This window comes from Athene noctua, chromosome 5 (assembly GCF_965140245.1).
Source record: "Athene noctua chromosome 5, bAthNoc1.hap1.1, whole genome shotgun sequence".
Classification (NCBI taxonomy): Eukaryota; Metazoa; Chordata; class Aves; order Strigiformes; family Strigidae; genus Athene; species Athene noctua.
Genome location: NC_134041.1, coordinates 36456130 through 36480895, shown reverse-complemented (window position 1 = coordinate 36480895; position 24766 = coordinate 36456130). Strand labels below are relative to the sequence as shown.

Below are 24766 nucleotides of genomic sequence, written 5' to 3'. Positions count from 1 at the left end.
CTTGCTTTGGATATTGCTGAGCGGGAAAAGCCAAGGGTCTACCTCTACACCGACTTGTGGGCAGTGGCGAATATCCTGTAGAAACTGTTGCAGCAATCAAAACAGAACAACTGGCAACGTAAGGGTAAAACCGTCTGGGCTGCTGAAGTATGGCAGGACATTGCAGCCCGTGTGGATGTGATGGTCTGACTCTGGCTAAATGCCAGGTATCCACCAAGTCGCTCTATCACTTCCCCCCCCCTTCCCTTTGTTTTCTCAACAGGGTAAAGAGGGGAAAGAAGATAAACTAACCCTTGTGGGTGAAACAAAAGTAGTTTTAATATAAGCAAAGCGAAGCAAAAGTCCGCGCGCGGAAGCAAAAGCAAACAGATTTATTCTCTACTTCCCATGAAGAGGCGATGTCGGGCCTTCTCAGGAAGCAGGGCTCCAATACGCGTAGTAGTTGCCTCGGAGGACCAAGGGTGACCCCACCCCCTTCCTCCTTTCTCCCAGCTTTATACTGAGCAGACGTCATATGGTATGGAATATCCCTTTGGTCGGCTTGGGTCAGCTGTCCTGGCTGTGTCCCCTCCCAAGATCTTGCCCACCCCGTCCCACTGAGGGAAATATCAGAAAGAGCCTTGGTGCTGTGTAAGCACTGCTCATTAGCAGCCACAATACCAGGGTGCTATCAACACCCTGCCAGCTCCCAGCATAAACCACAGCACTGTGAGGGCTGCTATAGGGGAAAACCGATTCCAGTTCAGCCAGACCCAATACAGTGGAAAGCGTTGTTGTGAAGATGCGCCATGTGGATATCCATGTACCCAAGAGTCAGGCCACTGATGAACATCGACACAACCAGCAGGCAGACCAACCTACTAAGATTAGAATGGCTCAGGTGGACTTGGACTGGCAGCGCAAAGGTGAACTGTTCATAGCTTGGTGGGCCCATGAGACCTCGGGCCACCAAGGTAGAGATGCCACATACAAGTGGGCTCGAGATGGAGAGGTGTACCTCACCATTGACACCATTGCAGAGATCATCCCCGGATGTGAGATGCGTGCTGCAGTCAAACATGCCAAGCGGGTGAAGCCCCAGAGAAATGGAGAGCGATGGCTGAAATATAGATATGGAGAGGCCTGGCAGGTCGACTACATCACACTGCCACAGACCCTCCAAAGGAAGCGCCATGTAGTCGCAATGGTGGAAGTAACCACTGGATGGTTGGAAGCTTACCCAACACCCCACGCCAGCGCCCGAAACACCATCCTGGGCCTTGAAACCCAAGTCCTGTGGCGACACGGCACCCCAGAGAGAATTGAGTCAGACAACGGGACCCACTTCCGAAACAACCTCATAAATGCCTGGGCAGAAAAACACGGCATTGAGTGCGTCTACCATATCCCCACCACGCACCAGCCTCTGGGAAGACTGAGCACTACAATGGATTTATAAAAACCACATTGAAAGCACTGGGAGGTGAGACCTTCAAAGACTGGGACATGCATATAGCAAAGGCCACCTGGCTCGTCAACACAAGAGGATCTGCCAGTCGAGCTGGCCTGGCTCAGTCAAAACCTCCACGTGCTGTAGATGGGGATAAAGTCCCTGTGGTGCGCATGAGGAATATATTGGGAAAAATGGTCTGGTTTAGTCCCGCACCAGGCAAAGGTAAAGGCAAACCCATCCACGGGATTGCTTTTGCCCAAGGACCTGGGTGCACCTGGTGGGTGATGCAGAACAATGGAGAGGTCCGATGCGTACCACAGGGGGACTTGATTCTGGGTGAGAACATACCATGAATTATGCTGTGCCTTTGTAAGTTGTTATTTTGTTATTGTTAACTGCTAAATGGCAGCTGGACATGACGCAGATGGTATAGAATAAAGGAGTGGATTATGTCCTGGCTCAGCTAGGATAGGGTTAAGTTTTCCCCAGCAGATGGGGGGAAGGCATCTTCAGCCAGGTTCTTCATACCATGCTAACGTCAGTTCCGGGGGCTGTCTGTAACCATTGCAGTATTTCTCTGTATATCTTTTGTCTTGTTCACTGTTTTTACTGTTTACTGTTATAATGGCTACTGTTGTTGTTCATATTTTTTATTACACTTTTGTATTAAATTTCTTCTTATTTCAACCCCGGGGGTTTGTGCCTTACTTGTGTCCGAGGGTGGGGGAGGGACAATGGCAACATGGTCTCCAGTCCCGGCAGGGTTTAAACCAGCACAGAGATCCAGTTAACTACAGTCTTCCTTAGTTCCTTAGGAAGTTAGGAATAATACCCTTCTAGTATGGTGTGGGGGACAGTTTTTCATTCTACCCTGCTACTGGCAGAGGCACTGTTCATTACCTGGAGACCCATCAGATCATCTTCCCACACAGGTCTCTGTCCAGTTCAAGGCACCTGATGTGCTGGGGATGTTTCTCCTCTCTAGTCTGGGAACCATGCCCTGTGGTATATCACCACCAGGTGCCATCAACTTCCAACAGTCCTTTAATTCAGATCAGAGCATCATATCTTGATGATATTTCTTTCAGTATACAGAGCAAATATTTGTCATCCAGAAATACATATCGCAACCCTCTTTTAATGTACATATTATCGCAAAAAAATACATAACATTCAAATTCCGTTTTACATCATTGAAATCTTGTTATATGGGGAAAAGATGTTTTCAATAATCCTTCCCTTCAAATATCTCATTGATTTCTTTAAGTAATGCAATGTAAATAATTAAATTTGCATAATTCAAGTACAGTGAGGACAAGTTTCTGAACCTTTGACATTAAATGTCTTACTGATTTAATAATTGCTCCTCAGGACCTCATAGTTCTTCAGTGTCAGGTTTTCAACATCCAGTGAAATACCCATCTCATTAAGAATGGTTCAAAATGTTGATTACACTTAATCCCTAATTTCAGAATCATATAGAAAATTAAATAAATCCCTAATTGAAGACTTTTCCAGTTTCACACAGAAAACAGGTATCTTAATGATAGTTTAATAGACAATTTTAGATAAATTATATATCAGTGAACAAAAAGCACAGACTAAAAATTAATCAAGTACTTAAGAGTAAAATGGTGGCAAAAGAGGCTGAAATTGATCTAATTTTACAAGGATTTCTCAGTTAAAAATATCAACCCCAATTTACTGAAAGACTTCTGAATTAAGCCTGAATGCTTAAGTCAGGCAGCATAGCTTTTCTGTCTGTATCTCCAGAAACTTGAAGAGGAACATGGCACTAACAATTATGAATGCAATATGAACACAAATAAAAGAAGGAAATAAAGTATCATTGCCTCAAAATGAGGCATAGTGCCAACTCAGCCAGATGAAAACTATAAATGAAGTATGTTGCAGGGAGCCCTTTATTTGCAGGATGCAGTTGTGAGACAAGACACACACCAATATGGTTAACAGTCAAGCTCCCAAGTTTAGTAGAAAAACAAGTCCTTATATGTTCTTGTACATTCTAAAAATAACAGCAAATCCGTGTGTTGCTCTAGCGCATGCTCGTTTCAAAAACTAGTTCCTCTCAGCACTTTCAACAAGGACTACTAACTGCGCGCAGCCGGTAGATAAGTTTCTGCTTTGTTATTTTAAGGAATGCCTTCTTATCTGTTTCTTCCCTAACAAGCACAAATTCTTTTGCTTTTAGTCGTTAATCTAGACGCTGTTAGTCTTCTAACACAAGTGTGTCATTAATTTAGACGTCATTGATCTTCTAACCCAAATGCTGATCATACTTCTACATTGTCAGTGACGCAGAAGGTTCGCGACCCGGCATACGCACCCACAGTTCCCCCTTTTCTTTTTATTAACGTCTCTAGGCTATTTACTACACAAGACAGACAACATTTCAAGAGAAGAAAAAGACAGCATTCCGATAATCCCGCTATGCCTATTATCTTGCAATTACTAATACTGCCTAAATATAAATTGAGAGTGATCAGAAAGATTCATAGATTACATACCCTCAAATTCTTCACATCCATGTCCTTGTGACAGTAACAAAAATCTGTAGTCGCTTTATTCTGCAAAACAGCATGCCTTACACTATTACATCTGTCAACAAATTACTTATTATATTAGATGTTAAGTTAAATTGTTTTACACTCCAACAGGCTACTTTGTTCAAGATGGATAGAACTTTTACAACCCCTACTCCTGGGGCTAAGAGAGATGCAGTGACAATCTCTCCAGGACTCCAAATTCCATTTTATTAAAGGATACACAGCAATTTATAGACTACCATAAAGTACATGCACAGCTACTTGATTGCTCATAGGCTAAAGCTACTTGTCCATGTGCCCTTTTACCCTCTATGATTGGTCCCGATGTGGTGTCCACAAGCCGTTCTCCTGCCAGAAAAAACATCCTGGTTTCCGCAGTCCAGCTTCATTATCATTTTGCTATGCACGCAGTTTCTCAGCCCCTTGGCCTTGCAGGTGTTCTTCAGAACAGCTACAGCCTGTTGTTACAGTGAGGCCACTTGGTCTGGATCGCTCATAATACATCCGTTGTTTTCCAGCCATTCCACAAATCTCCCTTTTTGTTTTTGAGCAATCCAGACCCCTTTTATTGCTCAGTCCATCATTCTCATAAAATACTTCCACACATCAGCTTAACATCATTAAAAGGATTATAATGACATTTTAAACTGTTATTCCGTGTAAAAACAGATCCTTTAACCATCCAGTAATTGGTAACCTTTTAGCCAAATCATTATTAAATATTCTTCCTTCTTCAAGGTGTAAACCCATCGTATAAGCATCACTACAAAACCAAATGTCATTTACCAGTACTGCTGAAGGAGTCACGTTTTGCCATTCCAGCCAGACTGTCTGATTGTACCAACCATGATGGCTAGTCAGATAGGCTTTTTGTCCACCAAACTGTATACATCCCCAGGCCTGATCTTGCATGCTCTTCCCAGCTACTGGAGGAAGAGAGCCTCTCAGCTCTAACTCCAATCGAACAGGTCTGAGATGGGTCGGCAGCAGTTGCTAAGCCCAGGCAAAATGCCTGTTGTCCTGATTGATTTTTCCCTGCCACCTTGACACAACTCAGCAGTTTCTTATCTATCTTCTGAGGCCTGTTCTTCATCAAAGCTTAGCTGTTTGTCTGAGGCTGTGTAAGGCCGATGTCTCCCAGATCTCACTTTTCTTTGTTTTGCAGCGGCACCTGCAAGACTTGTTTGAGAGCTGTATCAATTAAGGGTTAGACAAACTTCAAAAACATAGAATACTTAGAATAGTTCCACAGAAGACTAAAAACAATACAGCAGTTACAATTACTAGTTAAAAAGAGTAGGCTAATTTCACAACCCATAATTAAGGGATATGACTAAATAGTACAAAAATAAACAGTAAGGAAAGTGTGCACGGAGTAGCACACTTATTTAATGAGGTACTAACATTCAGATCCGCAATTGCTGGGGAACCCTGGATGCAGCGAGAATTTAGAGTGCTCTTCCTGCACGCAGGAAATCCTGAGCGATACATCCATCCGTAGGTGAGGCATCCAACATCGCTGCAAGCAGGTCCAGCCTCTAAATCAACAGGCCAAAATAATTGGCAATTTGAGCGGGAACATCTCATTCCACCCTCCTCTTGGGTTCCACCCCGAACCTGGCCACCACTCAGGGGGAAAAACCAAGGGAGTTTCTAATAAGCTTAAACACTTGAGCTCTTAATTCTTAATATTGCTAAACAAAGAAAGTTGAATACACATATTCTTATGGCATTTCATCCTTATTAATAACTACATTTCATCTAAACTACATCTTTCACTAGTGACTAGTAAGCCTATATATTTCATTAAGGAGTTATAATTGCTGTTATCATTTTCTCTTTGAAGAGCTGGCAACTGTAGTGTATTTTGTCCCGTTGCAATAGCAAACATTACCAGTACATTCTGCTTAAATGATCAGTTGAAGAGATCACAAACTGTCAGCACAGGGGCATCCACAACACTCACAGCTGGATCCTGAGTGCTGGCTGCCTCTCACGCCTCAGGTGTGGTTGCACACACCTTGCCAGTAATCACCAGGGACTGTGACCTGTGAAGACACAAGCATAACCTCTTCCCCAGGTTATTAAAGGAAATGGTCCTTCCCAGTTACCCCTTCCTAGGTTTATTCTTAAAACTCGAGCTTTGCTTTGGACTTCTTGTTGATCTGGTATCTGTGATGAGAAATGACGCAATATTGGTGGCACCTGTGAGACAGGGGAATGCTTAAAAGGTTCATGACATATAATGCCTTATTTAGCCTTTTGTGAGGTGTAGATCGATACTGTGCATCTCCCCCTTTTTGTTGTTGTAACAGATGTTTTAGTGTGCCATGCGTACACTCCAAAATGGCCTGTCTGGCTGGTGAGTGGGGAATGCCAGTCAGATCACTGTATGGCAGGATGCAAATAGTGCTCCAGAAAAGGTGTTAACAGACACATGTACATATTTTATCATTTCAAATACAGCCAAGTGACATCAGATTGGATTAATTCTGAGCAGATGAGTCCCCAAGGGCCGACACCACTTCACTGTTGAAGAGATGGAGTCTTTCTGGTATTCAGGGTGAGTCACAATGATTTTTTAGCCTGATGCCTTGGTAAAGAAAACTGTTTTCGTATTGTTCTGGCATTCTGGTGGAAACGTGAAAGCTGTGCTTGCTTGAAGACATTTGTATTAGCCACTGTAACATGTGCATAGTAACCATAACAGTGACACACAGAGGTTCCTGACCAGCATGTGATAGTAGGCGCTGCCTACCTTTCATAATCAGTTTGGCAAACATTTCTGGACAAGTAGTGACCTTCTTGTGCAGTTGATGTGACAAAAAAGGTCCATTCAATAATAACAAGAGATTCACTAAGTGTTTCAATCCCACTGAAACAGCAGAGCATATGGCTGACCTGGAGCCAAGATCTCTCCCCTTTTTGTTTTTTGTAAAAGCACTTTCAAGTTTTGGTGAGTTCTTTCCATGATGGCTTGTCCCATGGGGGAATGCATTATACCTGTGATGTGACGTATACTCATGAAGCTTGTCTGTTTGAGATGGCGTTAACTGTACAGTGGAAATCTCGTTTCAATTTCTCTGTATGTACTCGGGGTGATGTCAGTGAAGGATCTCTTCATAAAATATCAAACAAGCTATGCAGGTCATCATCAGTTAGGCCCAACAATAACCATATCCAATTTATGGCTCCTAAAAATCTCCGTAAATCTTTTAAAGTCTTAACATCTGTTTTGTTTAACCTGTTGCAGGACAATAATCTGTTCACAAATTGTCCAGCCCAGGTACTGCCTGGTGATGATCTCTGTACCTTTTCAAGTGCTATTTGCAACACCATTTGAGATACCGAGTCTTTGGTTAAAACAAGAACTTTTTCCACGATCTCCTGTGTTTCTGCTGCAATAAGGATGTCATCCATATAATGATATATAACAGCCTGGGGGACCCGGTGGGACTTTTTTATGTCTTATGGTAAAACAGCCCAGTGGTACCATTTTGCAGGTTCACTAACATTAATAGTGGGAACAGAAAAGGCAAATTTAGGTGCATCATCCAGATGCAAGGGAATAGTAAAAAAGTGCAATCCTTTAGATCAATTATTACAAGGTGCCAGTTTCAGGTAATCATTGTTGGAGAGGGCATTCATGGTTGTAAAGTACCCTTATCCTCTATGGCATCATTAATGTGTCAGAGATCATGTAAAAGTCACTATTTACCACTTTTCTTTAAAACAAGAAACATTGGAGAGTTCTAAGGACTGATAGTAGGTACGATGTGTCTTGCAGTTAACTATTCCTGAACTAAATCATTAAGGTTGCACAACTTTTCCTTTGGCAAGGGCCACTGACCCACCCACACAGGTGATTCCGTTTTCCAGGTTAGTTTCAGGGTGGATTGTGCTGCAGTGGTGATTAAGACAAATTTGATCCCTTTTGAGTTCCCCATCAAGCCATATAGTCACGACTCCAAAATGTAATAGGGGTTTCCAATGTAAATGGATGAATATTTGCTACCCAGTTTTCTGGGCCCCTTACATGAATGAGATCCTTGCTTTAAATTGCTACAGCATGACCACTAACCCCCAAAAAGCATTTGAGTTACCCAAGCTAACAGTCAATCTGCTTACAGATATTATGGTGACATCCACACTAGCATCTAAAATGCCTGTCAGCTCAACAGGTTCTTTAGCTTTAGTGAGAGTATATTTTACCAGACGTCAACCTTGTGTCACTATCTGAGCCCAAAATATTTAAGGGGTGCCTGCTGATCCAAATCCTGAGTCACTGCGGCTTCTTGGCATGGTATTAAGGGGAACTGCAGTAAAATAAGCAAGCTGAGCATTTTTTTGATCTTTGTGTTACTAAACACAGGAGTACAGGCCATAATTCTTATTTCCCCTTCATAATCAGCATCTATGACCCCTGGTAAAACAAACAACTCATGTATGATTGTAGATGATCTTTTGACAATATTTCTGTCAGGCAGATGGTACAGAGGTGCACTCTCCCCGCAGAGTATGCACCTAAATTCAAGACAACAATGAACTCGGAATTACTGCCTCCTGCTAGAGGAGTTATTTCACCTCTGACACTTAAAACACTGAGTCCAAACAAACAGCAGCACTGATGACTCAGCGGGAAGGCACTAGGACCCTCCACACCAAGGAGCGTCAGCTGCTGTTTCGTTCCTCCCCAGCCTCTTCCCTGGCGGGTCAGAGAACTCTGCACTCTGCAGCTGGGCTGCGTCTCACGCACGCAAAACAATCACACAACCACACAAAGAGGCCTCTTACGCTTATTACTGATACAACATAAAATGACAAATACTACAAATATGAAAACGTCATTAAGAATATGTAAAGCCATTGCTGCAAGACAGTGTCTGCACCTTCTCTGTGAAAAACCTGCCGCTTTTGGCGGGGGAGATGGGGGGGTAGGTGTGGGCCGAGAGTGCAGTGCTGGGCTCAGCTGCAGGCGGCCGCTCAGCGGCAGGGGGGGCTCAGGGAGGCCCCAGGCTTCTGCCGCCAACTTTGTGCCTGCAGGTGGGGGGGCACAAATGCTGAGCACAGAGATCTGCACGCTCAGTTTTCCAGATGGAGTACTGTGCCGGCGTGAATGCCATTTTAAAAGTGCCAGCCAATTCCATGGGACCAGTTGATATCCATGAGTGACTACCTCGGGTACAGCTGCTGTAAATGAGTTTTGCAGCCCATCCTCATTAATGCTTTTCTGTAGATCTTTAATAACAGAAAAATGCAGTCCTTCCCAACGTGGCCGATGTCCCGGCTCATAGCTTGCAGGAGCAACAATCTTTCTCGCCATGTCCATATCCCCTTGTGCCAAGGTTTCTCGCCTCACTTTTACCCACGGATCATCCCCAGCTAAGGGAGGACACAGGCCAGATTATTTTTCAGGATTTACAGTGTCATGGTCTAAAAGATTATCACAGTCAAAAGGCCCAGCATATAAATCTTGTTCCTGGGGTTCAAAATATATATCCTCGCCCTCTGTGTTCTCTAACAGCATTCATTATATTGTCTTTTTATTATCTCAAAGAAAAGTTCTCCATGCACTCACTCAGTGAGCTTTTTAAGATTGCTAAGAGCTGTTTCTTTGCCTCTTATAGAGAGGATACTTAACAACAGTCTTAGTGCCACGTCTTTTTCCATAGCGGTTTTACCTGCAGTGTTTCCATGCTCCAGCATTTCGTCCCGTGCCCTTCTGCTTCCTCACCTGCAAGCTCCTGGTATCACCTTCGGCGATGCTTTGGAGTCTTCCACATTTAAGCGATCCACATTTAAAGCGAATTTCCGCATTTAAGCGACTTTCCGCATTTAAGCGACTTTCTGCATGTAAGCGATCCACATTTAAGCGACTTTAAGAGTCCCTGCTCGGGCCCTAGTTGTTGCAGGGAGCCCTTTATTTGCAGGACGCGGTTGTGAGACAAGACACACACCAATATGGTTAACAGTCAAGCTCCCAAGTTTAGTAGAAAAACAAGTCCTTATATATTCTTGTACATTCTAAAAATAACACCAAATCCGTGTGTTGCTCTAGCACATGCTCGTTTCAAAAACTAGTTCCTCTCAGCACTTTCAACAAGGACTACTAACTGCGCGCAGCCGGTAGATAAGTTTCTGCTTTGTTATTTTAAGGAATGCCTTCTTATCTGTTTCTTCCCTAACAAGCACAAATTCTTTTGCTTTTAGCCATCGTTAATCTAGACGCTGTTAGTCTTCTAACGCAAGTGTGTCATTAATTTAGATGTCATTAATCTTCTAACCCAAATGCTGATCATACTTTTACATTGTTAGTGACGCAGAAGGTTTGTGACCCAGCATACATACCCACAGAAGTACTATAGGAAATAGCACATGGTGTTGTTAGTGTAAAATGAGTAAAAGAAAACACAAAGATACATATAATTTATCATCTGCTATTAAGAAAAGAGATCAACTTGCAATAATTAATTTGTCTAAGAAAGTACCTTCAGAAAACATTTTACACAAAGCCTCAGAGGAAATCCTTGAGTTTTTTTAACATATGTTCATTAACATTCATAGCATCACCTCAGCTCCATTGGCTTGCAGGATCAGCCAGTCTTCAGATTTAGTTTGCTATGTTCACGTAAATTAAAAATTTAAATAAGCTAGCAATTTCCTAGTTTTCAGTCTTAAAATCTAAAGATCCAGCACAATTAAATTTTCGCAAGAAATGCATTGAGTCCCATATAAAAACTAATACAAACCCAGATGAAGTCCAATACAAAGCCTTCATTTTTACTCTGTTTGGTCTCTGGGTACAACCCAATGATGTTTCTGATGTACCCAATTTCATGACAATTTGAATATGCAAGATGTCATCTTTTTATCTGTGTAGCATGGGTGCTTCCTTGCTACAAAGGCTACCTGAGACAATTCTCTGCGTTCAGACTTTGTGGAGGATTTATACTCAATACCTGGCTTAACCATAATGTAATTCCTTCCATTCGATTTCCTTTGAAACAATACCATTCACAGGTTTTGTAGCTATTTTGTACATCTTAAACCACAGATATTAACCAACTGGGAATATAAAGAGCATAAAGGATGTTTTCATGTCTTTTAACACTATTTAATATGAGACTGGTACAGTACTCAGCTAGTCAATTGATCTAAAATATTTCCAACACTTTAATGAACTACACGAAACAGATAGTTATGTGCTGTCAGTGGGCTTTCTGCACTTTCTGCCTTCTGTTTTTCCACTAATTTTGATGTCCTTCTTTCTTCATATGAACAGAGAACTAACAAAGAAAAAGACAGTTGTCCTTTCATCCTCTGCAGCATTTGATATCATACAGTTTGCAGGCCAATAATAGTTGAGCCTGAAGTAGAGGACGTCTGGCCTTATTTATTACTGAATATATCTTTTCTTGTTATTTTGCGGTGAGCTTTCTCTTACAGGTAAATAAGCACTGGGAGTGATCTAAGGAAAGAAGACTTTAGGTAGATGAAGATGAAACACATGAAAAGAGTGGCAAATTATAGTAACACCTAAGTGTAAGATAAATCACATCCTGAGGTAGCAAAATGAGTTGCCTGCCTACATCGTCCATTTGCCATTATCAACCACTCTGTATATGCAGGACTATTCCCAGAATGAAAAAAGGGTGGGTGAGGATACATTGAATGTCTATAAAGCAGTAGGGAGTGCCAGAGCTCAGAAATAAGATACATTTAATGCTAAAATTTTAAATTATTAAAGGAATCTGACTTAAAGTTTATATTTATCATCTTAGAATCAGACATCTCTAATTCTTCTTATGTGCTTTATTGAATTATTGCTCCATTAATATGACAAAGAATGTTGAATAATAAGGCGAACAAATTTTCATATCCAAATTTCCAGAAGGCACATTGGTTATTGTTACATCCTACAGGACTATAATGCAGGTTTTCTTCTGTTTTAATTGAGTTTTATGATAACAAGAAAACACCAAGAGAATCAACGTTTACACAGATAGTTGAAATAAAGTTACCGGGAAAATAGACAAGACATATCGAGAGCAAGAGCAGACGTGCTGAGCTACACACATCTGGAGCAAATTTCATAGAGTTTTATAGAGTTTCCATTCAGCATTTTCAGGCTTCTGTAAAAGACTATTTGTTAATGACTACAGATAATTTTCCTGTATGACAGGCATCTTTTCAAAATTTATTAAACCTTCTTTCCACTAACAAACCTCTGTTTTGGCCAAAAGAAAAAGAAAATTAGTAAAATGTAGCTTTTTCTATAGTAATATAAAACTATAATATTTTAATGAGAAAATATTGTTATAATAATCATTTATGACAGGAGGTAATACACATTTTTTGTAAGCTTCATTCAGGTTTTGACAGTTAAATGAAATATAAAAATCAGTATAATTATAATACATTTACATCGGTTATTTGAAATGCGTACAATATCAGCAGCAGTAAAGTATTTTCAAGACAGAGAAAAAATTCCATTATAAATAGTAAAAGCTAACTCTCCTGTAAAATCCTTAAGATTTTAGGTAACTTGCAGTGTCCTACAGAAATGCATGTATTGAGTATAATTGTACATTAGTGTACATCATATGCTGTGATGGCAATTATGATCCACTATGAAGGATCACAACTTAAGCAATTCATCTCTTCTTTTGAAAGGTAGGTGTCAGCAAGCACTGAATTTTCTACTCACCACATAAGTAATTCAGAAAAGATTATGGCAAGTGTATCTCAAAATATTCAAAGTAGACAGTGATAAAAAATGTCATAAATTCCTTGCAGATGGTAATATCATATTTGGCCATCCTCTATTATAATTTTTTAAAAAATCTTTGATCTTAAAAAGAAAATAATTTTACTCCAAGTAGTTGTCCTGGGTTTGGCCAGGATAGAGTTAACTTTCCATGGGCTCAGAGGGAGCACAGCTGAAGGGCTGAGTCCAGTGTATTGGAACTTCTGCACAGGTGCAGAATCCTGAAAAACTATTAAAATATCTGGAAAAAGTGTGTTGTCTCCCAGGTAATTCCAGAGAGGCACAGCTCATGCAACATGCTGGGGCATAGCCCATGCTTACCGAGTGCTATTAAACAGCTGTCTGTGTTAACTGGTCTATCAGAGGATCCAGATCCTTCTGTTGTGGGACTGCTGAGGGTTGAAGAACAACAGGTGCCAACTGTCACTACAGCCGTGCACCGACAGCAATACCACACCAATTGAGACTCTGTAATCCCAATCCATAGACTGGTTTGTCAGCTAGAGAGCCAAGGAGTCATCAGCAAGACATGCTGCCCCTTTACCAGCCCCATATGGCCAGTGCGAAAGTCTAATGGAGAGTGGAGATTGACAGTGGACTATTGTGGCCTGAATGAAGTCACGCCATCACTGAGTGCTGCAGTGCCAGACATGCTAGAACATCAATATGAACTAGAGTCAAAGGTGGCCAAGTGATACGCCACAATTGATATTGCCAACACATTTTTCTCCATCCCTCTGGCAGCAGAATGCAGGCCACAGTTTGCTTTTACGTAGAGGGATGTCCAATACACTTGGAACTGACTGTCCCAGGGGTGGAAACAGCCCCACTATTTGCCATGGACTGATCCAGACGGCACTGGAACAGGGTGAAGCCCCAAGTACATTGATGACATCATTGTATGGGGTAATACAGCAGCAGAAGCTTTTGAGAAAGGGGAGAAAATAATCCAAATCCTTCTGAGAGCTGGGTTTGCTATAAAGCAGAGTATAGTCATGGGGCCTGCACAAGAGATCCAGTTTTTAGGAGTAAAATGGCAAGATGGACGTTGTCAAATTCCAATGGAGGTGATTAATAAAATAACAGCTATGTCCCCACCAACTAACAGAGAGGAAACACGAGCTTTCTTGGGCGTTGTGGGTTTCTGGAGATTGCATATTCCAAATTACAGTCAGATTGTCAGCCCTCTCTATCAAGTGACTCAGAAAAAGAATGATTTTATATGGGGTCCAGAGCAGTGACAGGATTTTGAACAAATTAAGCAGGAAATAGTTCACACAGTAGCCCTTGGACCAGGTCAGACAGGGCAAGATGTTAAAAATGTGCTCTACGCTGCAGCCGGGAAGAATGGCCCTACCTGGAGTCTGTGGCAGAGAGCACCAAGGGAGACTCGGGGTTGACCTCTAGGGTTTTGAAGTCGGGGATACAGAGGATCAGAAAACCGCTACACTCCAACCGAAAAGGAGGTACTGGCAGCATATGAAGGGGTTTGAGCTGCTTCAGAGGTGATCAGGACTGAAGCACAGCTCCTCCTGGCTCCCCAACTGCCAGTGCTGGGCTGAGTGTTCAAAGGCAGTGTCCCCTCTACACACCATGCAACTGATGCCACGTGGAGTAAATGGGTCGCATTAATCACACAACAGGCTTGAATAGGGAGCCCCAGCCGTCTGGGAATATTGGAAGTGATCACAAATTGGACAGAAGTCAGAAATTTTGGAATGGCACCAGAGGAAGAGGTAGCATGTGCTGAAGAGGCCCCACCGTATAATAAACTGGATAATGAGAAGCGATGTGCCCTATTTACCAACAGGTCCTGTTGCATTGTGGGGAAACATCGAAGGTGGAAAGCAGCTGTGTGGAGCCTCACACAATGGGTCCCTGAAGCTACTGAAGGAGAAGGTGAATCGAGTCAGTTTGAAGAGGTGAAAACCGTCCAGCTGGCCTTGGATATCGCTGAGTGAGAAAGGTGGCCAGTGCTCTGTCTCTGCACTGACTCATGGATGGTGGCAAATGAACTGTGAGGGTGGTTACAGTAGTGGAAACAGAGCAACTGGCAGCGCAGAGGCAAACCCGTCTGGGCTGCTGAATTATGGCAAGATATTGCCGCTTGGGCAGAGAATCTGATTGTGACAGTACGTCGTGCAGACGCTCATGTACCCAAGAGCCGGGCCACTGAAGAACATCAGAACAACCAACAGGTGGATCAAGGTGTCTCAGGTAGATCCAGACTGGCAACATCAGGGTGAACAATTCTGTCTTGCTGGGCCCATGACTCCTCAGGCCATCAGGGAAGAGATGCAACTTATATATGGGCTCATGACAGAGGGGTGGACTTAACCATGTATGTTATTGCACAGGTAATCCATGAATGTGAGTCATGTGCTATGATCAAGCAAGCCAAACGATTAAAGCCCACTTGGTATGGAGGATGATGGTCAAAGTATAAATATGGGGAGGCCTGGCAGATTGATTTTATCACACTCCCTCAAACTAGGCATGGCAAACACTGTGTGCTTACAATGGTGGAAGCAGGCACTGGGTGGTTGGAAACTTATGCCGTGCCCCTTGCCACTGCCCAGAACACCATTTTAGGCCTTGAGGAGAAAGTCTTATGGCAGCATGGCACACCAGAAAGGATTGAGTCAGGTAATGGGACACATTTCCAAAACAACCTCATAGATGCCTGGGCCAAAGAACATGTCACTGAGGGGATATATCACATTCCCTACCATGTACCAGCCCCTGGGAAAATTGAGCGATACAATGGATTGCTGAAAACTACACTGAGACAAATACAGGGGGTGGAACTTTCAAACACATGTGGTGGGATCACTGTTGCCCAAGGACCTGGGTGCACCTGGTGGGTAATGCAGGAGGATGGAGAAGTCCAACATGTGCCTCAGGGACATTTGATTTTGGGTGAAAATAGCCTGTGAATTGAACTATCAAATAACCCTGTTATTGCAATTGGTGCCTCACAACATCCTCCTGCCATATCCAAAGCCTTTTGCTCCACTGACTGAGCCAACTCCACCTCATTCCTCCAGCCTTAAAGACTACCATGATAGATGGAACCTGAAATCATGGGCTAAATGAACTCAGTAGACATTTTGGAAGATGGCCCAATGAGTGAGGGAATTATATCTGTGAAACCTGGGGGAAAAAAAAATTTAAAAGGGTGGTGATTCCTTAGAATGTATTTGGAACCCGAGCATGATGTCAATGGTATGGAACAAGGGGTGGAGACTGTCCTGGTTTTGGCCAGGATAGAGTTATCTTTCCCTGGGTTGAGAGGGAGCACAGCTGAAGGGCCGGGTCCTGATCGATCATTGGACCATTCCATGTCATGTGACATCAAGCTCAGCATATAGGCAGGCGGGTGCTCTCTCATGGGTGTTGTTTCTTTTGGTTTCGGTTTCTGGATTTGCTGGGTGGGCTTCTCTGGTGTGGTCAGATCACTGCTGGGGACGAGGTCTGTTCCAGTCTCTGCTTGGTGAGTCACTACTGCATTTTACCTGTTTTGAACTACTATTATTACTGTTGCTTTTGCTAGCAATTTTTTTTTAATTATTATTCAACCCACAGATTTCTTCTTTTATCCCTCCTCTATTTCACCAGAGGGGTGGGGACACAAGTAAACAACTGGCCATGTGGTGATTTGCTACCAGCTGAGGTCAAACAACAACAGTTAATTCATACACTGTCTTCTTAGATTTTTTGTTCTTATGAAGTGTTATACATGACATTTGCTGCATCAAACACATTTGAAAGTGAGAAATATATGCATGGCTACAAAACTAGAATAATCCCTTTCTGGTCATACTTAAGGGAAAATGTATTTTGCTTGAAGAACCAGTGCTTTGAAAGCTATTTTTTTTTTAAAAAATTATTGAATACGGAATTTTAAAACAGGTAGGATAAAGACTGTGGACCTGTCTATGAAAGAAAATATTTCAGGATATAGTTGTGACTGCTGACTGTGCTTTTAGACTGCAAGTTAGTGACAGTCAAAGTCCTTCCATGTCAAAAAGTCAGTCTAAATGGATATCACTCCATGAGGCCGGCAACCTCACAGGAAAGGTACTCGAATTTCATATCCCCATAAACTTTTGACAGGATTTCCCAGAGATTGAAGCCATCCATATTATAATCTCCAACAAATGCTGAACATGTGAATTTCCTGGATCATTTGGGTACAGGTGATACTGCTGTGGCCATTAGTTACCCAAATGATGTTATAATGAGTCCTTTAAACAAGTCTTACCCAATTCTACTCTTCCAGTTTCTCAGTTAAGTGCTAAGGCTTGGAAAATAGGCCCAAGTCGGAGTTGACCTATAGATGAATCCTTTATATTTCATAACTGGGAACCATTATGCCAACAGGTATTATACTAAGTTATAATAAACCACCTATCCTGATGTAAAAGGTGGAAGTGTTGAAGCCTGAGCAACAGGCCCTGAACTGAAACTGTTAACCCAGAATGTAATCCTTAATGAAATATGCATGGAGGATGTAGCTACCTTGAATGTATCCTTCCCTTCCTTTGTATGTGAATAGAATAAAAGAGTCATGGAAGCTGGTGTCTGCCTATGTGACCTGATGTAGGTACTTTGAATGTATCTTTCCCCTCCTTTGTATGTGAATAGAGTAACAGAATCATGGAAGCAGGTGTTTGTCCCCAACACTTGATGTGAGACCTTGCACATAATTCCATCAGATAAGCAGAGAAACTCCTTTGGCTTCTTCCTTGAGCCCTGGCCAGGCTTTGGGGGGAACCTATTGTGAGACTGAAACCAGGTATTTCCGCTTAAAACAAAGGTGCCAGCTCTTCTGGCTTGCTGATTTTTGGTATATAAGGCTGGGCCCACTCACAGCGACTTTGGAAGCCTCACCTACGGGTGGATGCACCGCGTAGGATTTCCCACTTGCCGGGACAGGTTCTCCAAATCCTTGCTGTAACCGGGGCTCCCAGCGACTGCGGATCTGGATGAGGGTAAAGTATGCAAGTGGTGATGTATCTTTCTTAATCACTATTGTCTTTCTCAGGTAGTAATGATTTGATGCATTACACGGTATTTTCCTATTTAAGCACTCTGTTCTGTCTTTTCTTACTGTATGTTTTCTGTATTATTCTGTAATATTATTATTTCTAGTAAAATACCCTGCTCTTCTCACTCTGGTGTCTGAGTTTGATTGGTATCCCTAATCAGCAAAACACTTGGAGAGGTAGATATACAACTACTGGCATGCAACACTGAAAATATATCATCAAATAAATAATCTGTAGCTAAACACCCAGCAAATCTATTAACAACAAAGAGGGTAACCATTAAAGCCACATCATAATTTTAGCTCTATATATTACTAAAATTAGAAAGTGTTGGGTTTATTGTGTTTCACTTGTTAGGCTTTACTAATAAAAAATTCTGTTTACTTAATTTTTAAATTTAACCTAGTTTATTATTTAATAGGTAGCAACTATTGCTTGTGAAGAAAATCCACATAATTTTTTTAGTCTATTATTTTCCAATAGGTCTTCAAATTCCTAAAAAACTTTTAATGGTAATCAACCCTGAAACAGCTAAAAAAGTAGAATCTCATGTACAAGCTCATATTTTACATAAAGTGAATTGAAGGATTAATCCTAAAAGCTCATTTAAGTATTGAATGATATAATTCTGGAGTTAAATATTTATTTAGAGTGCAGAAAACAACATGATTGCTTTGTTAAATACTTTGGAGTTGGAAAATTATCTTCCACTCTTATAAAAAACAGTTCAGTGTATTTTGTAGCCCATAAGGTTAAAACCATGATTTTTCTCTGGTTTCTAGTTGCTGTGAGTCAATGTCCATTAATATTTTTACAACAAAATCCCCTCTGTATGCTTGTAAATCCTGGAGATTTTCCATATGAAACGGCTGAGTAGCCATGAACAGATTTAACATCTTTAAATCTATGTCAAACGCTGATCTTTGGAGGGCTGATTTTCTCCACTCTTCCGGGTGCATCTTCCTGACACTACTTCATCTGGATTAAAAATCTATTTCTTATTCCATTTTTAAAAATATATAGGTAACTTTGCCTAGTTTTTAAGAAACAGGAACTGCTGGAGATCACAAATATGAAACCCTCTGGGGAAAACAAAACAAAACAAAACAACAATTTAGAAAAGGTATCTTTGATCCAGATTACAGGATTTTATCCCATGATAAGGTGGGCACAAAGGTCAAGCCCTTAAATTTGCTCAAATTGGTCAACTTTAGATAACAGAATCACAGAATCACCTAGGTTAGAAAGGAACCTGGAGATCATCTAGTCCAACCGTTCACCTAGCACAGTTCCCACCTACAGCATATCCTTAAGCTCTAAATTGACCCTGCTCTTGAACACCTCCAGGGATGGGGACTCCACCACCTCCCTGGGCAGCCCATTCCAAAGCCTAACAACCCCTTCTGGAAAGAAATGCTTCTAATATCTAGTATGAACTTTCCCTGGTGCAACTTGAGGCCATTCCCTCTTGTCCTGTCGCATTCTACTAGGCTAAAGAGGCTCATCCTCAGCTCTCTGCAGCTTCCTTTCAGGTAGTTGTAGAGGGTGATGTCTCCCCTCAGCCTCCTCTTCTCCAGACTAAACAATCCCAGTTCCCTCAGCCGTTCCTCATAGGACATGTGTTCCAGACCCTTGACCAGCTTTGTAGCCCTTCTCTGAACATGTTTGAGTAACTCTATGTCCTTTTTGTAGTGAGGGGCCCAAAACTGAACACAGTCATCAAGGTGCGGTCTCACCAGCGCCAAGTACAGGGGCAAGATCCCTTCCCTGTCCCTGCTGGCCACACTAATCCTGATACAAGTCAGCCCTTCTGAAGTCCAGGATGTCAGTCCTGCTTAGGTCTCTCCTGACCTCTCTAAGAATAGAGAACTCTGCTATTTCATGATCGCTGTGCCCTAGTCACCCTCCAACCTCCACGTTGTCCACCAGCCCTTCTCTGTTCACAAAGAGAAGATCCAGCAGGGCACCTTCTCTGGTCGGTTTACTCACCAGCTGGGTCAGGAAGTTGTCTCCCACACATTCTAGGAATCTCCAGGACTGGTCTTGTTCTGCCGTGTTGTATTTCCAGCAGATGTCTGGGAAGTTAAAGTCGCCCACAAGAACAAGGGCAAGCGATCGTGAGGTTTCACCTAAGTGCCTATAAAATATCTCGTCCACCTCTCTGTCCTGGTTGGGCAGCCTATAGTAGACTCCTACTACAACATCTGCCCTGTTGGCCTTCCCCCTGATTCTAATGCAAAGACACTCAACCCTGTCTTCACTATACCTGTGCTTGAAGCAATCATAACAGTCCCCAACATACAGAGCCACCCCACCACCTCTCCTTCCCTGTCTGTCCCTCCTAAAGAGCTTGTACCCATCAATTGGCACACTCCAGTCATGGGAGGCATCCCACCATGTTTCTGTAATAGCAACAACATCATAATTTTCCTGTTTCATCATAGCTACAAGCTCTTCCTGTTTGTTACCCATGCTGTGTGCATTGGTATACATGCACTTCAGATGGGCCAATGATTTGCCCCCTTCTCCCTTCAAATCTAGTTTAAAGCTCTGTCAATGAGCCCAGCTAACTCCTGCCCCAAAATCCCCTTCCCTCTCTGGGACAGGTGCATCCCGTCTAATGTCAAAAGATCAGGTGCCCTGTATAGCAGCCCATGATTAAAGAATCCAAAGCCCTGATGGTAACACCAGTCTTGGAGCCACCCATTCATCTGCTGAATTCTCCTGTAATCTTCCTCATCCATCCCCCAAACCAAAGGGATGGAGGAGAACACAATTTGTGCCCCCGACCCCTTAAGCAGTTTTCCCAAGGACCAGAAGTCTCTCTTCATTGCTTTAGGCCTTCTCCTGGTGATGTCATCACTACCTACTTGAAAAACCAGGAGAGGGTAGTAATCCTTCGGTCTCACTAGGGTAGGGAGTGTTGCTGTGAGGTCCTTGACGCGGGCCCCAGGGAGGCAGCACACTTCCCTATGAAGCGGGTCTGGTCTGCATATGGGGCCTTTGACACCCCTTAGAGTGGAGTCACCCACTACAATGACTCTTCTGGGGTTCTTTTCAGAGCTGGTTTTAACACCTGGTCTGAAGGGACCTGGCCTTGGTGGACCTTGGTCTTCTTCCTTTGTCTCATTTTCTTCCTCCTTCTCTTCTTTGTTCAAAAGTTCCAGGGACCTGAATCTATTGTGAAGAGGCACCATGGAGGGTGAGGGAGGTGGGGAGAGGATTTTCCTGCCTCCCCGAGCAGGGAGCTGTTTCCAGCCTCCCTCGTCTCTTAGGGCCCCTCCTTCTGCCTGATAGCAAGAGGACGAGGGATTACCTGCCTCGTTTGGAGCTTCCATTACCTCCTGTTGCTTCAGGGGTTCTGGGGTGTTACTCCACCAGTCAATTTCCCATTCACACTCCCTCGTACTTCTTAATCTCTCGACCTCTTCTCTGAGTTCTGCCACCAGGCTGAGCAGGTCACCCAGCTGACGGCAGCGCACACAGGTGCTGTCCCTGCTGCCCTCCAGCAGGACCGACGGGCTCAGGCACTCCCTGCAGCCCGAGACCTGAACCTCTGCATGTTTGCGTGGCAGCTCCGTCCGGGTCGCCACGTTCTTTCTGGCGGTGGTTTTGATGAGAGTGGAGACCATGGCTCGGTCTACTCGTGGAGCACTGTAAAGGGGCTAGCTTGGATAAGTTCAGGAACCCGGAGAGCGTCTGCACCCTGTCTGCTTGCACTGCCGCGTGAACTGCCACGCCTCACCCTTCTGACGGGCCATGCCCTGTTTGCCCTGCTCCTGGTTGCTTGCGCTCCCCAGGGGCTGCTCTTTTACATGGGGGTGTGCGACGTTGTCACTTCAGTCTCTGCCCACTCTGAGTCCCCGCTGCCCTCGTTTGCAGCAGCTCCGCCTTCCTGCTCGGGGGCGGGGGGCGACTTGAGGCTCTCCCTCTTCCCTGGGCTTCTGCCTTTCCGTCTTGCGGTTTTGCCGCGAGTTTTTGATGCCTTCAGGAGGGTCCCCCGCTGCTGTCCTCCTCCTTGGAGCCCTCTCCTCAGCAATGTTAGTTTCAGAAACTAGTTCTAGATCTGACATGTGTAACCATTTCCACATCCACATCTCAGTTGCCCAGCAAAAAGGCTGGTCTATTAACTGAGCATACAACCTAATTCTTGCAATAATTAGCCAGCCTAATAAGTAACGAGGTCTTTTTTGAATCTACATTCCTCTAGAAAGTTATTCTTGACAGCAGTCATCTTGTGCATCTGTCCCGGTTCAGCTAGAATAGGGATAAGTTTCCCCAGCAGTGGAAAGGGATCTCCAGCCGGGTTATTCATACCATGCATCTTGGTCTCCGGTCCTGGCAGGGCCTAAACCACCACAGCGTTTTTTGGCACACTAATGTGGGGCACAAGAGGGTTGAAATAAGGCTCAAAAAACGACAGACCCTGACCAGAGTGTGTTGGAGCAACCTGTTGGGTGCAATTTTCTCCGCTTGTATTTGTATTGTTTGATAAGAAAATGTTTACAATGCTGGCCCACTTGCTTGCGTGGTGGGGCTGGATTAATCCTTATATCCAGTGTACAATCCCAGTGCTGATGTTTGTTGTAGGTGGAAAATGTGTAAAGGGTGTCTTTTTGTTGTACTGGCTACTGACTGCTTACAATGTGTTTGTATCGTTGTTTGTGGGGGCGGGCCGGTACCTGTTTTCTGCCTCGGCTTTTGTTAGGGGTCTCCCCCCCTCTATGAGTGAGCCAGGGGAAGAGATCCTCTCAGTTTTTGGGAACTTCAATTATCCTTGGAGCCTGCAGGCCAGTGTGATTGCGGCACAATGCTTTCTGAATGTGTGCCTGATTTCAGTTTTGTCCAGGTGGCACTTCTCTAACAATAGGGCTGATGTCTCAGCCATCAGAAGTAAACATTTCCCCACCCAAGAGAAAGGCAGCAGTAGGCACACACCATGAGGCACCCTGTGGTTTTTCCTCCTCGACCATGGAGAAAACATGAGGAAATGTGATGGACAGCCCACTCCCATCCTAGCAGCATGAGTAGAGCAGCTGAACCATCATGAAAGGGTAGTCCTCCAAGAAAAGCGCAGCTCCAGTGTCCAGTCAGAAATCCCCCAGACAGAATAGAATGGCCAACGTTATGTCTGACCCTCTTGAGGGGACCAGTGAATCATTCTTGCAAGAAGTGAGTGATGATGAGCAGGATTAGAGGGGCCCTGCCTCCAGCCAGGTGAAGGAAAGGGATAATCGGATTTACTGGACAGTGTGGATCCAATGGCCTGGCACATAAGACCCACAAGAGTATAAGGCTTTGGTGGACACTGGCGCACAGTGCACCCTGACGCCATCGAGCTACAGTGGGGCTGAATCCATTTGCATCTCCGGAGTGACAGGGGGATCCCAACAGCTGACCCTACTGGAAGCTGAAGTGAGCCTGACTGGGAAGGACTGGCATAAGCACCCCATTGTGACAGGCCCAGATGCCCCGTGCATCCTGGGCATAGACTGTCTCAGGAGAGGGTACTTCAAAGACCCAAAAGGGTACCGGTGGGTGTTGGTGTAGCCGCCCTGGAGGAGGTTGGACAGTTGTCCACCTTACCTGGCCTCTCAGAGGATCCCTCAGTGGTGGGGCGGCTTAAGGTTGAGGAGCAGCGAGTGACAAATGCTACCAGGACGGTGCACCGGCGGCAGTACCGCGCCAACCGAGATTTCCTGGTCCCCATCCATCAGCTGATCCATCAACTAGAAAGCCAGAAGGTGATCAGCAAAACTCACTCACCCTTCAACAGCCCTATATGGCCAGTGAGAAAGCCGAATGGTGAATGGAGGCTAACTGTGGACTACCGTGGCCTGAATGAAGTTACGCCAGCAATGAGTGCTGCAGTGCCGGACATGCTAGAGCTCCAGTATGAACTGGAGTCGAAGGCAGCCAAGTGGTACGCCATGATTGACATTGCTAACGCGTTCTTCTCCATTCCGATAGCGCCAGAGTGCAGGCCACAGTTTGCGTTCACTTGGAGAGGCATCCAGTACACCTGGAATTGATTGCCTCAGGGGTGGAACCACAGCTCCACCATTTGCCATGGACTGGTCCATACTACACTGGAGAAAGGTGGGGCTCCAGTACACCTGCAGTACATTGATGACATCATTGTATGGGGGAACACAGCTGAGGAAGTGTTTGAAAAAGGAAATAAGATAATTGAAATCCTCCTGAAGGCTGGCTTTGCCATTAAGGAGAAGAAAGTTAAGGGGCCTGCAAGGGAAATTCATTTCCTAGGAATAAAATGGCAAGATGGGCGTTACCACATCCCAAAGGAGGTGATAAACAAGATAACAGCCACGGCCCCACCAACCTCTCAAAAGGAGACTCAGTCTTTCCTGGGTGCTGTGAGGTTTTGGAGGCTGCACATCCTGTACTACAGCCTGATTGTGAGCCATCTCTACCATGTAACCCATAAGAAGAATGATTTTGAATGGGGCCCTGAGCAACAACAATCCTTTGAACAAATTAAGCGGGAGATTGCCCAGGCAGCAGCCCTCAGGCCAGTCCAGGAAGGGCAGGAGGTTAAGAACATGCCCTACACCGCAGCCGGGGAGAATGGCCCTACCTGGAGCCTCTGGCAGAGAGCACCTGGGGAAACCCGAGGCTGACCTCTAGGCTTTTGGATACAATGGCTCTGAAGCTCATTATGCACTGAGAAAGAGATTCTTGCAGCGTACAAAGGAGTTCGGGCTGCCTCAGAAGTGGTCGGCACTGAAACACAGCTCCTCCTGGCACCCCGACTGCCGGTGCTGGGGTGGATGTTCAAAGGAAAGGCCTCCTCCACGCATCATGCAACCGATGCCACATGGAGTAAATGGGTTGGATTGATAACACAACGGGCTCAAATAGGGAACCCCAGCCTCCCAGGGATACTAGAGGTGATCACGAACTGGCCAGAGAGGAAAGATTCCGGGAT

General features: G+C 44.1%; 1 long non-coding RNA gene across 1 annotated transcript; it reads right to left on the bottom strand.

Moving 5' to 3' along the window:
• Positions 1 to 2458: 2458 nt before the first annotated feature.
• Positions 2459 to 9961, bottom strand: LOC141960873 (uncharacterized). Its single transcript, XR_012633707.1, has 2 exons — positions 5966 to 9961; positions 2459 to 5537 (listed from the first exon to the last, which is right to left on the bottom strand). It is a non-coding gene; the product is annotated as an uncharacterized LOC141960873 (long non-coding RNA).
• Positions 9962 to 24766: the final 14805 nt, after the last annotated feature.